The sequence below is a fragment of the Macrobrachium nipponense genome, chromosome 3, assembly GCF_015104395.2.
Source record: "Macrobrachium nipponense isolate FS-2020 chromosome 3, ASM1510439v2, whole genome shotgun sequence".
In the NCBI taxonomy this organism is placed as follows: Eukaryota; Metazoa; Arthropoda; class Malacostraca; order Decapoda; family Palaemonidae; genus Macrobrachium; species Macrobrachium nipponense.
In genome coordinates, this window is record NC_087202.1 from 121,001,056 (window position 1) to 121,015,225 (window position 14,170).

The 14,170-nt window shown below is 36.2% G+C and overlaps 1 long non-coding RNA gene across 1 annotated transcript in view; it reads left to right on the forward strand.

The window, feature by feature from the left end:
* The window catches only part of LOC135222015 (uncharacterized), a 39,434-nt gene that overhangs the window by 23,551 nt on the left and 1,713 nt on the right, over nt 1-14,170 (forward strand). Inside the window, exon 2 of the long non-coding RNA XR_010316155.1 lies at nt 12,990-13,067. This is a non-coding gene — a long non-coding RNA (uncharacterized LOC135222015). The remainder of the gene's footprint in view (nt 1-12,989; nt 13,068-14,170) is intronic.

Consider the following 14,170-nt stretch of genomic DNA (forward strand, 5'->3'; position numbering starts at 1 on the left):
TCGAACATTGGGGAGAGCAGAGAAGTGATATGCCCCACCAGCAACGAATCTCATAGTAATCTCCATAGCAGACCAAAATGGACAATTTACACAATTCTTTTTACTTTTTATTTTCTTAATTATGTAAAAGGGGTAGCATAAAAGATATATGCTATTTTCTGCTAATAACCAGTAAATTATAAGGCATAATGCAGTGCACTGTAATTTTGTTTTTTTTTTTTTTTTTTATTGTCGTCATGCAGATCCCCCTTGAAGTGGGGCTAAGGTTACAAAAAATATTCTTATGTAATGAATGTGAATGGAATGCTTACTTTGAAAGTTCTTCTTTTTTGTGGCTTACCTTTCCTTTCTGCCATCATGTTATATTACCTAAAATGTATATAGTATGTGAATTAACCACTCAATTCCTTCCCATTCCATGCTGAAATTCATTTCACCATTTTCAGGGTTTATATTTACTGTTATTCTTGGTCATTACCATACTCTTCCAAATATTTACATTCAACTTTCACCTTTTACAAACTTGAAAATCTCAGCAGCTTTCTTTGCAGTTTCCCTACTAAACACCATGTTGTGTCAAGCATCAGCCACTCCTGACAACATTCATAGCTCTTTTTCATATCCCATAACTTTCCACCTAGATTTCATTGCCTTTCATGCAACCTAAAACAATTTTGGATAACAACACTGTAACTTAGACACCAGTTTTACCTACAACCACACTCACATCTACTTTATTTAACACTGAGGTTCATGTTTCATTATGAAAACCTCTTTATACTATCAACCTATTTTTTATAGCATACATGCTCATCACCCCCTTGTGTTATGTCTATTCTTTCAATTTTTTTTTTCCATGTCTGCCTACTTCCCAAGTTCGATTCTCGGGCATTCCTCTGAGGGGTTAGAGATGTGTATTTCTGGTGATGAGAAGTCTACTCTCGACGTATAATCATTGTCTACAACTACTTTTCTCTTAACATTTAAGTCCTAAGGACTTACGAGGAGTGTTGCTGTTTTACCGTAAATTGCAGAGTAAGACCAAGATTCTTTGCTTTAAATTCAAGACTACTTATCATGGTAACTTTGGCAAAAAGTATATGGAACCAAGCAACTTGGCCTATACTTGACAGCAGGATTTTGAAAGTGTTTAGAATGAGATGCTTGCTTTTATTACTAAGAGTTTGCTTATACATTTCATCAAGATCAATTTCAAGCTGTGTCTTATAATAATGTCATTGTATTCAGAAAAAGCTATGTAGCAGAGCTTGAATAAGAGTACAGTGGCTCCATTCTATGGGATATATACTGACCTGAATTCTACATGTTTCTTTTATTTGTATGTTTAGTGTATCAAACCTTGGAGATAGCACTGTGCTTTTGTGCTGATATCATCATCACATGTACTCCTCCTGAACTGTATCTTGTCTAGGTCCGTGTCGTATTATCTATATCAGTTGCTTCTCTGACCAACTATTCATTATTGTGTGTCATTATATCTTTCGTTGTAACCCCATCCTTAATGTCATACCACATATTGCTTCTGTTGCCTGATGTGCGTCATCGTACATGGATTTTCCACTGACCACTTGTTGATATAAATACATACTGATTTTTTTTATATTGCTTTATTATTTTGTGTGGTTTGGTTAAATATATTGGAAGTTTGTCAAACACAAGTTTCAGCTGAAAAATAACTATCAGAGATTATAGTAAGTGGTATACAGCAATTGATGGGAGGGGTTTTACACTTACTTTCCTACATCTTGTACAAATTTGCAGTTTATTCCCGCCATTCAAGTCAACCCATGGTTTTAGAGATTTTTCTTCATTTGCGCACAATTTATATTCATTGAAGACTATAAAGGTCTGGGTTTGAATAACATTTACTGACACCTGCTACCTAGTTGTGCTTTGTTCATCCTCTTGTTTCTGGTGTCATTTCAGGTAGTTTGTCCTGGTGTTCTTTCAGGTGTCAGGTGGACCATTCTTTTGTTTTTGACAATTTAATGAGGGCCACTGAGCTTTCTTGATGATGCCTCCGATTGATTTATGTCAACTGCTGTAGTAGGTTTATCATATTGACTGCATAAAAGTGTGTAAGAAATAGAAATCACTTGAACTGACCCCTTAGGAAAGATCAGTTGATGGCCAAGTATTGGAACTTTGTGAAGATATGAACAGCTTTTTACTGTAATCTGACAGTGTGTCATAAGTTTACAAGGACAATAAAACCAATATTGATCAGGAAAAAAATCCCATTTTTTAACTGATGGTACTGCCTTTCCCCCCCCCAGTCCCCCCCAGGTTTGGGGGAGTGGACAATGGGTAGGTTACAAAAAATATTCTGATGTAATGTAATATGAATGAATGCTTACTTTGAAAGGATTAGAAAATGATGGTGGTCATGTGATGAAATGTGGAGCCGGTCATTTTGTAAAAAAAGGTGTCATTTTGGTCTCGTCGGCATAGAAAATTAACTTGTGCTTGAATAAGTTTCTGGTCATTCATGTTTTTTATTTGGAAAAGGTAATTAATTTTATCGTTAAGTAAATGGCTGATTTTGTTAACAGACCTTATTATAAATTCCAAAAGATGTATTAATTTTCTGTTGTTATATCATGAATAAGTGTTTAACTCCTGATTTTACAGGTTCCTTATTTCTTCATTCATCAGCCCAAAGACAGTGGGGGCATAGTTATTATAATAGTATATTTCTTAATACTTTCTCTCTTTGCTTTTGGAAATTTTTCTTGCTTTGAATGTTTGTAGAAAGAAAATGGTATTAATGCAAATTCTCTTTTGCTGCAGATCCTGTTTATGGTAAGGCAGTGGCTATGAAAGTGTTAAAAAGGTCTTTGTGTACTGGATAGCATGGCTTTCTCTTAACAAGTTACTGACAGTTTAAATGATTTTTTAATTTTTGTGTTTCCTAAATTGATCTTGACAGAACCATTTTGACATGATTGTAAATGAGTTTCAATTAATGAACTATGCACAGTGCAACTAATTTCACGATATCCAGACAGGTTTTGTATTTGATAATTAATTGGTTCCATAACCCATTAAGGTTTTCAGATATTCTATATTTTTGATTTAGTTGGGTGTTAAAAGTTGTACCTCTGTTGATGCTGCTTGATGTTAAAGTAATTCTATACATTTATTGGCTTTTGGATACTGGAAGTTTTAGAGCATGTGAATCTCCCAGAAAAAGATATACTCAGTAAAAACAGAGATATGCTACAGTGTGAGAAATTTAGTCTACTTTATGTTTATCCTCTCCTGATTATATATTGATTTAGTAGGTAACACAAGCAAGCAAATTAGTTAATACTACATACAAAACAGTACTTTATACTCAGTGACATATATCTACTTTGTTTTAATAATATGACCAACTGTATTATTTGGAAGTCATTTAGTTTTCATAGGCTAAAACATTTTAAAAGTTTCTTTGTTTGTTTGATAGTGATTGGGTGTATTGACAAACAGTATTGTTTGTGCATAGATTAATAACTAATAAAACTATTCCTGTTGTGTGTTTTGACAGTATTAAAAAAAATGCCCCTAAAATTGATGTTTGACCTATATAGTACTCACTCATGGAAGCATGGGTGATTTTTTTTTATCTTACTAACAAAAGCTATTTGCATAATAGCTTGTAAATATTAAATTTTGAACCATTGCCTCTCAAGAGCCGGTGGACTTTTTTTATCATCTTGAAGGAGATATCATCCAAAGTTATCGGAAAAGAAAGCATGTGGACCTCCAGGCTGGTGAGGACAGAACCTTAGAAGGGTGCTTATCCCTTTTCTTCACAAAAAGTGATAATAAGATACCTGTATTTTCTACCTCCTGAACACCTTGTCTTGCTTTCAAATACTGCATGTGATAAAATCCTTGTAGAATATTTCAGCTGTACATCTCGCAGTATTGCGGTCATATCTTGTCCATCTTAGCCTTTGCAAGTACCATGTTTCCACTAGAGGTCTTTGACACTGGCCCAAAATCTTTTGCCATTTACTAAATGAATTCGGTACTCCCTTTTGATTCGCTAATTTATTTTATGGTAATAGTCCATCAAATTTTCCTATTTGTAGGATGTTATAACTTTTTTCTTCATGCCCTTTCATTGCAAGCATAAAAATCTACCGTATTCCAGGAGTAATTGATTGTTAAATATATAATGAAATTAGCAAGTCGTATTTAATTATGAAACATACAGATACAAAGCAAAAGGGTTAAGTTGATAAATGTGCAATGAAAATATAAGGACCAGGACTTAAGACCAGTTAGGTGCTAAAAAAATTAAGCTCAAAGACCATGTAAAAAAATTACGCTCACTCCCCTTCACTGCTCCACACAGTCACAGTAGTTGCACCACCTTCCAAAAAGGAGAGTAAGTGGGAGTAACAGTAAAATTTCAACATCTGCATTGCCACCACAGCATAATCCCCTATGTTGTTTTATTATCTGTATTATGTATAATACATGCAAAATATTGAAAATCTCCTTAAATCTTTGTAATCATGAGTGTGTGATATTTGTTACATTTGATACATAGCATTGCATGCATTCCTTAATTCGCCTACAACATTCACTCCACCATTTTTTCAGGCTTCTCTTTTCTCATTTGCTTCTTTTTTGGTTGCCTTAATCGTGGATTTGCTGATATTGTGGGTACGTCTGTCAGAGATTCTACAGAGTCTGTTTATTCTGTCTGTTAATTCTCCAAGAGTCTAAGCACCTGCTGTTGCAGGTTAAAAGAAGTTTTATCATTATTATTACATGTTATTGATTTTTTATTGGATGTGCACTCAGGACTGTCTGCTATTGGCTGCTTACCCACTGCCTCAAGACAGTTGCTGGAGTTGATGGTGTGTCTGGCATAGCCATGATGATCATCTCATCACTCATTTGACGTCATGAGGAGCTGTGTTTTCATTGGCTCTTCGCTCTATGACGTCATTCCTGGTGTTGTCAGTGTTTCCTTCGAGGGAGGGGCGGGGTTCTCTTCTGGAATATTGACAGTGGTATTGCTGGTATATTATTTGTTGATACTGTTGGTCCGGGTGAGGTTCTACCTTAAGCTCTTGAGAAGGAGGAAGGGCTTCTTGTGTTGTGTCAGGGGGAAGGGCCTTTGTTCCAAAATGAGTAGCGCTAAACAGCAAGCACAGACGTCTTGAGTCAGGCGCTTCTGAGGATCTTAGTATCGTTGACAATACTATCCTGGGAAGAAGTCCGGTTGTGGCTGACGAGGGCGGGGTGACACAAGGTTCTCTTTGCAAGTCACATCGTAGTCATTCCAATGTAAGTTCTGTGACATCCATGGAAGGGGCATTGGTATTGATTGGTTTTCTTCAAGGGGTCTCCTGCAGGCAAGGAAGGGTTGTTCTTCATAATAAGGTCTTGCATTCTCCGTTTTTGTAATAAATTACAAGGCTTATCTTCATGCCCCTCCTCTGTCAGGTTGACGTGCTCCGAAATTATTTTCTTTGCATGACTTCTTCCTCCTCTCGATACTTGGTGTGTGAAAGCCTTGTAATAGAGTTTGATGGTTTCTTGTGGTGGTGGTGCGGCATTGTTGGAGCACCATTTGTCGAGTTCCATTTTTATTACATTGTTAGTGAGCCTATTGGGATGCCTGTTGTTGACGAGTACCTGGGAGGCTCTGTCCGATTCTTTTTATCACAGTCATCCACTTCGACTGGGTGGTTTTCAAAGTGTGGGGTTGTGAGTTGCATCCTGCCTCCTTAGGGGTCCATCACTTTGCTTACTATGTGTGCTGTTTCTAATAGCACACTTCTGCATGAGTCCTGGAGCTACTTCAGTATCTAGTTTTTCCAGGTTCCTTTTCAGAGATCTTGGGATCATGCCTAGTGTTCCTATATGATTATGGGTACAATTTCCACTGGCATTTCCCATATCCTTATTATTTCTATTTTCAGGTCTATATACCGATTTTTTCTTTTTTCTTTCTCCTCTATTCTAGTGTCCCATGGTATTGCAACATCAGTGAGTGGTACCTTCATGATTTTGTTATTCGATGTCACGTATCATCTATTGGCTCATATCATCCTGTCTGTTCTGATACCATAGTCCCAGAGGATCTTTGCCTGATTGTGTTCTATCACTTCCTCAGGTTTGTGTTTGTATCACTTATTACTGCAAGCTAGGGCGAGGTGTTATTTCCATCTATCATTCTTTGAACGTATCTGGCTCTTAGGACCTGATTTTGTGCCACTGTTAGCATTTCTTTTGTTTCCTTCTGGCCTTCTCCCCTCTATAGCCTACCATGTTTCATTGTTGGCCAGTTCTTTAGTCTCTCATGCACTGTCTGTGCATTGGTTTGTTGTGCCATTCCTCCATTCTGTTTGTCAGTCTCCTGTCTATATATCTCTGGGTCTTTGTTTACTTTTATCTGTCCTTCCCATACCTCTCCTTAACCACTTGTCGTCACTGATTTTCAGATGTTGCCCCAGTGCTCTGCTCTCGATGTTGATGCAGTCCTCTATGCTTAGTAGTCCTTGTCCTCCTTCATTTAGTGTTATGTAAACTAGTTTGTATTTGCTCTTGTGTAGTGCTTTGTGTATGCTGTGGAGTTCAGCCTTCGTTCTCCATTCCACTGCTCCTGCTCCGTATCTGATTACTGGTACTGCCCATGTCGTTATGGCTTTCATCATATTTGTGGCATTGAGTTTTAACTTGGGTATTTTCTTAAGTCTGCATATATTCTTTCTTGATTGTGCCCTTCTGCTCTTTGTGTTTTATATCCTCTCCTATTATTCTTAGGTATTTGTATCCTGTTTCATGTATGCGTTTGCTGTTGTTCCCATCTGGTAGCTTTATCACTTCAGTCCTCGTCACTTTATCTTTTTGTATTTTGACCGAGGCACATATTTTTATTCCAAACTCCATCCTGATGTCCTTGGATACAATCCTTGCAGTCTGGGTTAGGGTATCTATTTCCTTGATGCTCTTACCATACAGTTTGATGTCATGTATGAACATCAGATGTTTAATTCTGTTGCCCCTTTCTTGAGTTGGTACCTAGCTTCCATCTTCTGCAGTACTTTTGTCATGGAAATCTGGCTACTATAAAGAGTAATGGGGACAGTGAGTTGCCTTGAAAAGGCCCTCTGTTTGTATTCCCAATTTTGTTTTGCATTGTATTTTTGAGGAAGCTGTGTGTTTTCCCACCCCTGCCCAACATATTTTCAGGCATTCTCTTAGTCATGTGCTTGTTATCATGTCGAAGGCATTCTTGTAGTCACTCCACGCCATGCTTAGGTTGGTTTTTCTTCTGGTACTGTTCTTCATTACTATTTTGTCTGTCAGAAGCTGGCCCTTTGTGCCCTACCCTTCCTTGTGCAATCTTTCTGTTGGTGGGGGATGGGTTTGTATCCTCTAGGTAGTTGTATAGCCTTTTACTAATGACACCTGTTAGTAACCTCCACATTACTGGTAGACAGGTGATAGAACTTGCTATATTTCCCTTGTTCTTGTTGTTCTGTACTAAGGATGTTCTCCCTGTAGTCATCCATTCAGGTGCATGGTGGTTGTGATACAATGCTGGAGTTGTTCTGATATTCACATGTGTAGGGCCTTGAAGTTTTTGAGCCAGTATCCATGGGCTTCATTGGGACCTGGGGCTTTTCAGTTGGGCATATTCTTAAGTTGTATCTGATTGTGTCTGTCGGGATCTCGGTGAATCTTTGTTGCATTCTCCCCATTTCTTCTGTCTTTCTTCCTTCCTGAAGCCATGTTGCTATTTGTTGTGTGATACGAGATTGATCCATATGTTTTCCCAGAGTCTACTTGGTTCAGTTTCAGGAATTCCTAGTGTATTGTCTTCCCCTTTTAGTTGGCAGTATAGTCTTTTCTGGTTGTTCCGAATAGTTTGTTCTGTTGGTATCCTTTATTACTGTTCATGTACTGTTGGATCTGATGTGCTTCGGCTTCAAGCCTCTATTTGATATCTTCTATTTTGTTGTTCAGTCCCTTCTATACTTTGTATTTCTTGTTCAGTGCCTCCCTTGTTTCTTGCTTCTTAGCCTCTTTTTATGCCATCTCTTTCAGATGTTGACCAACCTTCTTCTGTATCCATTGGGTTGCGTCTGAGGTAGCATCTCCATATTTCCTGATTTTCTTCTGGTTTGCCTCTGGAGCCTCAGTCTCTGGTTGCTGGTTACTGTTGTTGTGGTCGTCAGTTGCTGAATGATGGCCTCCAAGTACCTCATTGTCTTCCCTGTCAGTAGGGCTGTATACCTACCTGGGTACTAGATGAAGCTCCTCCATGGCCAGAGGTTCCAATTATGTTCGTCGTTGTTGTTTAATCTTTTCATTGCTTCTCATCATTGCTAAGTTTTGCTATTTAATGCTGGACCCTAACCCATCAGGGTAGGTACTCATTTACAGCTGAGTAGACTGAAGAAATTGCAGAAAGATCCTTTCCCAAGAAATCTATGCCAAGTGCGATCACCCATCCAACGACTGACCAGCCCCAATGTTGCTTAACCCTCTTATGTCGAAGGGGTATAATAAAAATTGTCTCCCGTATGCCGAAAGGGTCTGGGAGTGAGCGCCGAAGCAGAAAAAAAGTTTTTACAAAAAATCCCACAGCACGCTTAGTTTTCAAGATTAAGAGTTCATTTTGGCTCCTTTTTTTGTCATTGCCTGAAGTTTAGTATGCAACCATCAGAAAATGAAAAAAAAATCATTATCATATATAAATAATGCGATATATGATAGCTCAAAAACAAAATTTCATATATAATTGTATTCAAATCGCGCTGTGAGCAAAACGGTTAAAGCTAACGAGATAAGTTTTTTCGTTGTATTGTACACTAAATTGCGATCATTTTGGTATATAACACATTGTAAAACGATCAAAGCAACAGAGAAAATATTATCACAAAATGATGCATGAATTTGTAACGCGCGGACGTAAAAAAAAAAATTTTTTAAATTCACCATAAATCTAAATATTGTTCTAGAGACTTCCAATTTGTTTCAAAATGAAGATAAATGATTGAATATTACTAAACTGTAAGAGTTTTAGCTTTCAATTGCAGTTTTCAACCATTTCGGACGAGTTAAAGTTGACCAAATGTCGAATTTTTTAAAATATTTTTTTATATGCAAATATTTTGAAAATGAGAAAATCTACAACCTTCAATTATTTTGTTGTATTCTACATGAAATTGCGCACATTTTCATGTATAAAAACTTTATGTAACGGCTAATTTAAAATGTTGCAAACATTACGACAATCGCACAAAAAATTTCTGATTTTTTTTCGAAAGAGTTACCACGCGGACATAAGGAAAATGTTTTTTTTTTTTTCATAAATTCACCATAAATCGAAATATTGTGCTAGAGACTTCCAATTTATTGCAAAAAGAAGGTAAATGATTGAATATTACTAGAATATGAGAGTTTTAGCTTACAATTACGTTTTTCAACCATTTCGGTAGAGTCAAAGTTGACTGAAGGTTGAAATTTTGGCACTTATCGTTATTTATATAAATATTTTTCAAAACTGATAAAAGCTACAACCATGGGTGTTTTTAGTTGTATTGTGCATGAAATTGCACACATTTCCATATATAAAACTTTATGTAACGGCAAATTTAAAATGGTACAAACATTACGACAATCGCACAAAAAAATTTATCGGAAGAGATAATGCGCGGACATAAGGAAAAGTTTTTTTCATAAATTCACCATAAATCGAAATATTGTGCTAGAGACATCCAATTTGTTGCAAAATGAAGGTAAATTATTAAATATTACTAGAATATAAGAGTTTTAGCTTACAATTGCATTTTTTGACCATTTCAGTAGAGTCAAAGTTGACCGAATGTTGAAATTTTGGCACTTATCGTTATTTATTTAAAAATATTTCAAAACTGATAAAAGCTACAATCATGAGTATTTTTTTTGTTGTATTCTACATGAAATTGCACACATTTTCATATACAACTACCATCCGACTTACAACCTGCTCGACATACGACCACTCATACTTACAACCTTACTTCAGACAGTTGACCATTGAGTTACTGGCACTGCGCCTCTCATGAGAACTCTCATCACTCAGGGCAGCATCAGTTTGAGTTACACCCGCTCGATCTGCAGCATCATTTGATATTAACTGTACTGTAGACTGAATTGCAAACCAATTTACGTAAGAATCGACTTCTGACATGCATGCAAGAACCTAACCCCATTGTAACTCTATGCCTGATTGTACATAAATATCATACTATTACATAAATGATTAAAATGTATTAGTAGAAGTACATTATGGTAAAAAAAGATTGAAATAATGATTGTACATTACATTACAGTACTAAGTAGGCACTTTTATATAGCAAAGATTTGATAGTATACCCATAACCCAGTATGTTGGCCACTATCTAAGGTTCGACTTACATCTATTGTGACTTACAACCAGTGGGTTGGAACCAAACTTGGTTGTAAGTAGGATGGTACTTGTATAATACTCCATGTAACGGCATGAAAAAACATCGTATTTAATAACGTGAAGGGCAGTTTCAAAAGCTGCATTTGTATTATATTTCTGTTTAAAAATAAAAATACCTGATACATAATGTATTTTCATACACATTTTAAATATAAAAGCATAAACATTTATAAATCGACACATCCCATAGCTAAATTTGCATTTATGTTACTCGATATTTGCGGCATAGAACAGCGTCAAAGTCATATATTTTACCCATAAACCTATGTAATAACTGTCCATAAAAAGTTTGTTAACCAATTTGCATAACCTTTATGTCGGTCTGAACGGCATTTCTACAAATGGTATGAACTTGTTACACAACGGCACTAGCTGCGCTGTTAACTGAAAATTGTGCCGTAAAAATACCTTAAAATGCCTTATTTTTTCAATTAATATTTTTGACGACAGCCGTAAAACCGATTCGCCGGTGAGCGATTGCGCCATTAGACGAGAGCCGCCTGTACAGTAGTGGGAGAGGAGAACCTAAATTTAGGAGCTAAAGCTCATGAGGTCAGATTGGTTAGTCACATCATTCCTTTAGACATAATTTGTCTATTGTTTCAGATGTTTTTAGCAGGGTACCCATTAGAAGTGTCGATCGGTCTCTGAGACATTAATTGAAGGATGTGGGAGTGTTTTACGATAAATGCAGTGCATTAGGATCATTATCTGTGGCTGGCAGGGTGTTAGGGAAAGAAGTGTAGGAAGCATTTTCTTCCTACCTGTGATTTGATATCAGACGTTGTGTTCAAGGGGAGGCTGGAGGCGCTTAGTGCATGGAGTGCCCCTCTAGTTGTTAATTTTGCGGTTAGGTTTAATAGATTTTTTATGTTTTTTGGTGTAGTTTATGTTGCATCATCTGGTCTTGGTTAGTTAGTTCCATGCCCAGGTTTCAGGGGCAGAAGGCTACCTGTATGCTTAGTAGTCACCGGGTTCATCCCTTGCTACAAAGCTTCTCTGTTGTAGAGGTGTAAGTCTGACCAACTAGCCACACCCTACAGGGATAAGATAGCACTAACCAGAGGCAGTACCTTCCTGTAACAGGTCCCTTTATCAGGTGAGGAACAACAAGCATTGATTCAATGCTTTTAATTTTTATTCTATGTTCATTATCATCATTAATAATGTTTGAGGTAGAATGAACCATATCCCACCTCTAGGTCAATTTGGGATTCAGCAATGTAATTACTTGGTAAGTTACATATATATATATAAATAACATTTTTATGATAAAATAAAGTTTTATATATATATACTTACCAAGTAATCACTAATCAGAGCCCTCCTTCCTCTGTGCATATGGAGAAGAGCAGAAACAGTTGACTACTTGCTGGAGTTGTTCTTCTCTTACGCCAAATGTGGGCAGGGCAGTTATCTTCACCCACACCAACATTAACACTACTGCAACTGCAATATTAAAGTTTTTGAGCTGCTGGCAAGTGAAACTGTGAGCCAATGTAATAATTGGTAACCATATCTATAAAACATTGTTTTGTCATAATGTCGTTTTTAAGTAATGTAGCAAAATTGAATGTTATATTTGAACCTGAATAGTAACTGATACACTAAGGTGGGATCACTGTAGTGGAAACAATTTATGAAAAATAGATGTTATTAGTTAATATTTTTTAGTACTTTTATTTGGAGCAAGTTATTTATTGTTTAAAACTTTTGGTCTGAAGCACAGTGCACTTGAAAAATAAAGAGATATTATTATTGCTTCCATGTTTTTATTTTAAAATAACTGCGTATTTGACCTAATTGAAATTGCACTCTTGGTCAGTGGAAGTTAGTCAATTTTTTTTAAGTAGATGCTGTTTCAAATGATTTGTTTATTCTTGGTAGAAAGTGTCCTTATCCCAGTGGTTTAGAAGTTAATTGGATCATTTGTGAGACATTTTCTATTTATTTCAGCCTCATGCATGGGATGTGTTAATTTGCCACTTGCAGTTTTATTTTGTTTGTGATGTATTGCATATGACTGTAGTGTCATTTTCATGATGTTGAAGGTAAAAGTCCTTAGTATTCTGAGAGCAACCCTTTTTCCTCAGTGGAGTCTGTCTTAAAAGGCCATTCATGAGATATGTCTCATCATGAAATATAAGTAAAAGGTTATCATGTTTACTTTGAAATCAATTTTTAGTGACAACTCTAGAAAAGAACCTTTATTTTTTGTCTTGAATTCTGATTTTTATTTTTGTGACTAGTATACAATACAGGATTTGGCATTCTCAACACTTTCAACATTCTAATGTGAGATCAGGAAATTGGTTATTCTTGCTCTGTAATTTCAGCACTAATATCTACTTTACATTTCAGACACAATGGTGTGCAGTGGTTGTTGTGCAACATTGGATCATATAGTCTCTTACCTGTACAAAGTACTGCATAATAAAAGTAAGTAAATTGGTTTGTAATTATGCCCAAGACCTGCATGTGTGATGTTGTCCTTTTCCAGATACGATGGTGTGCGCGGGCTGCTGTGCAACTCTCGACCACATAGTCACATACCTCTTCAAAACAGTACATCAGAAGAGTAAGTTTTCAGTATCAATTAACTTGTAATACGTATTTGTTTACTTAGCCTGTTCAGTACAGTATATATTGAATTATGTTATTTTTCTAGAAGGAAATTGTACTGCAAAATCAGTTTTGCACACCATTTCTGGTCTGTTGTTTGTTTTGTTTTGTGTGCATTACTTTCCTTATCGCTGTGATTTCTTCTGTATTATAGTTTTTGCATGATTTTGTTTCATAAATCAATCATTTATAAATAGCTGAATACATGATCGTCAGGTGTACAGATGTACCAGTTTCCTTCAATGAAAGCAATACTAATAACCCTCCTGTTGCACTGCACATGCATGGTTGGGCCACTCTAGCCCACATAACTCTGATCATCGTTTTGAGATGTTACCACTGCCAAATGTTTGGTCATTTGATACAGAAATGTAGAAAGAAAATAAATGAAGAACCTGCTTTATGTTGTAATTGTGGCAAAGAAGCACATAGACCATGCAATGAACCACCATCTTGTATTAATTGTGGAGAAAACCATCCTGCATCCTCTCTTAGAATTATCTAACTCAAATCAATTATAAGGCAAGTCTTCATATTTCAACCTACCCGCATCATCTTCAGAACAATTTCTTCTTAACTTCGAATTTTAAGTCCTTAATTCACTCTTTACAGCAGAAAAAGAACACCCGTTCTTCTGTCCGACAGGTACCAAGAGATCTTCTCCTTGTCGGATCAAAAACCAGTCAACAACTCTGTTTTCTTTCACTTTGTCCGAAACTCTGGAACAACGTTGAAATATAAAGATGGGAAAGCAAAACTGTTTCCTTGTAAGGAATACATTTAACATTAAATTAAATAATTCAATTAGAATACAAAAAGGGGGAAAGTTAAGAATTTATATTTACCGTTAATATTAACAAACTGCAATCATTCAGTTTACTTTCCGTCCATAACAAAAACCAGAAATGGGGACAAAAAGCATGAAACAAACGAACTAGTCAATTCGATTATTCTCCCACGAATGAAATTACCATTCTCCAATCAACTATTTCTATATCTTACCCAACCAACAAAAGAAAAGTGGTTACACAAAGAAACCATTTTGACAGATTAACTCGA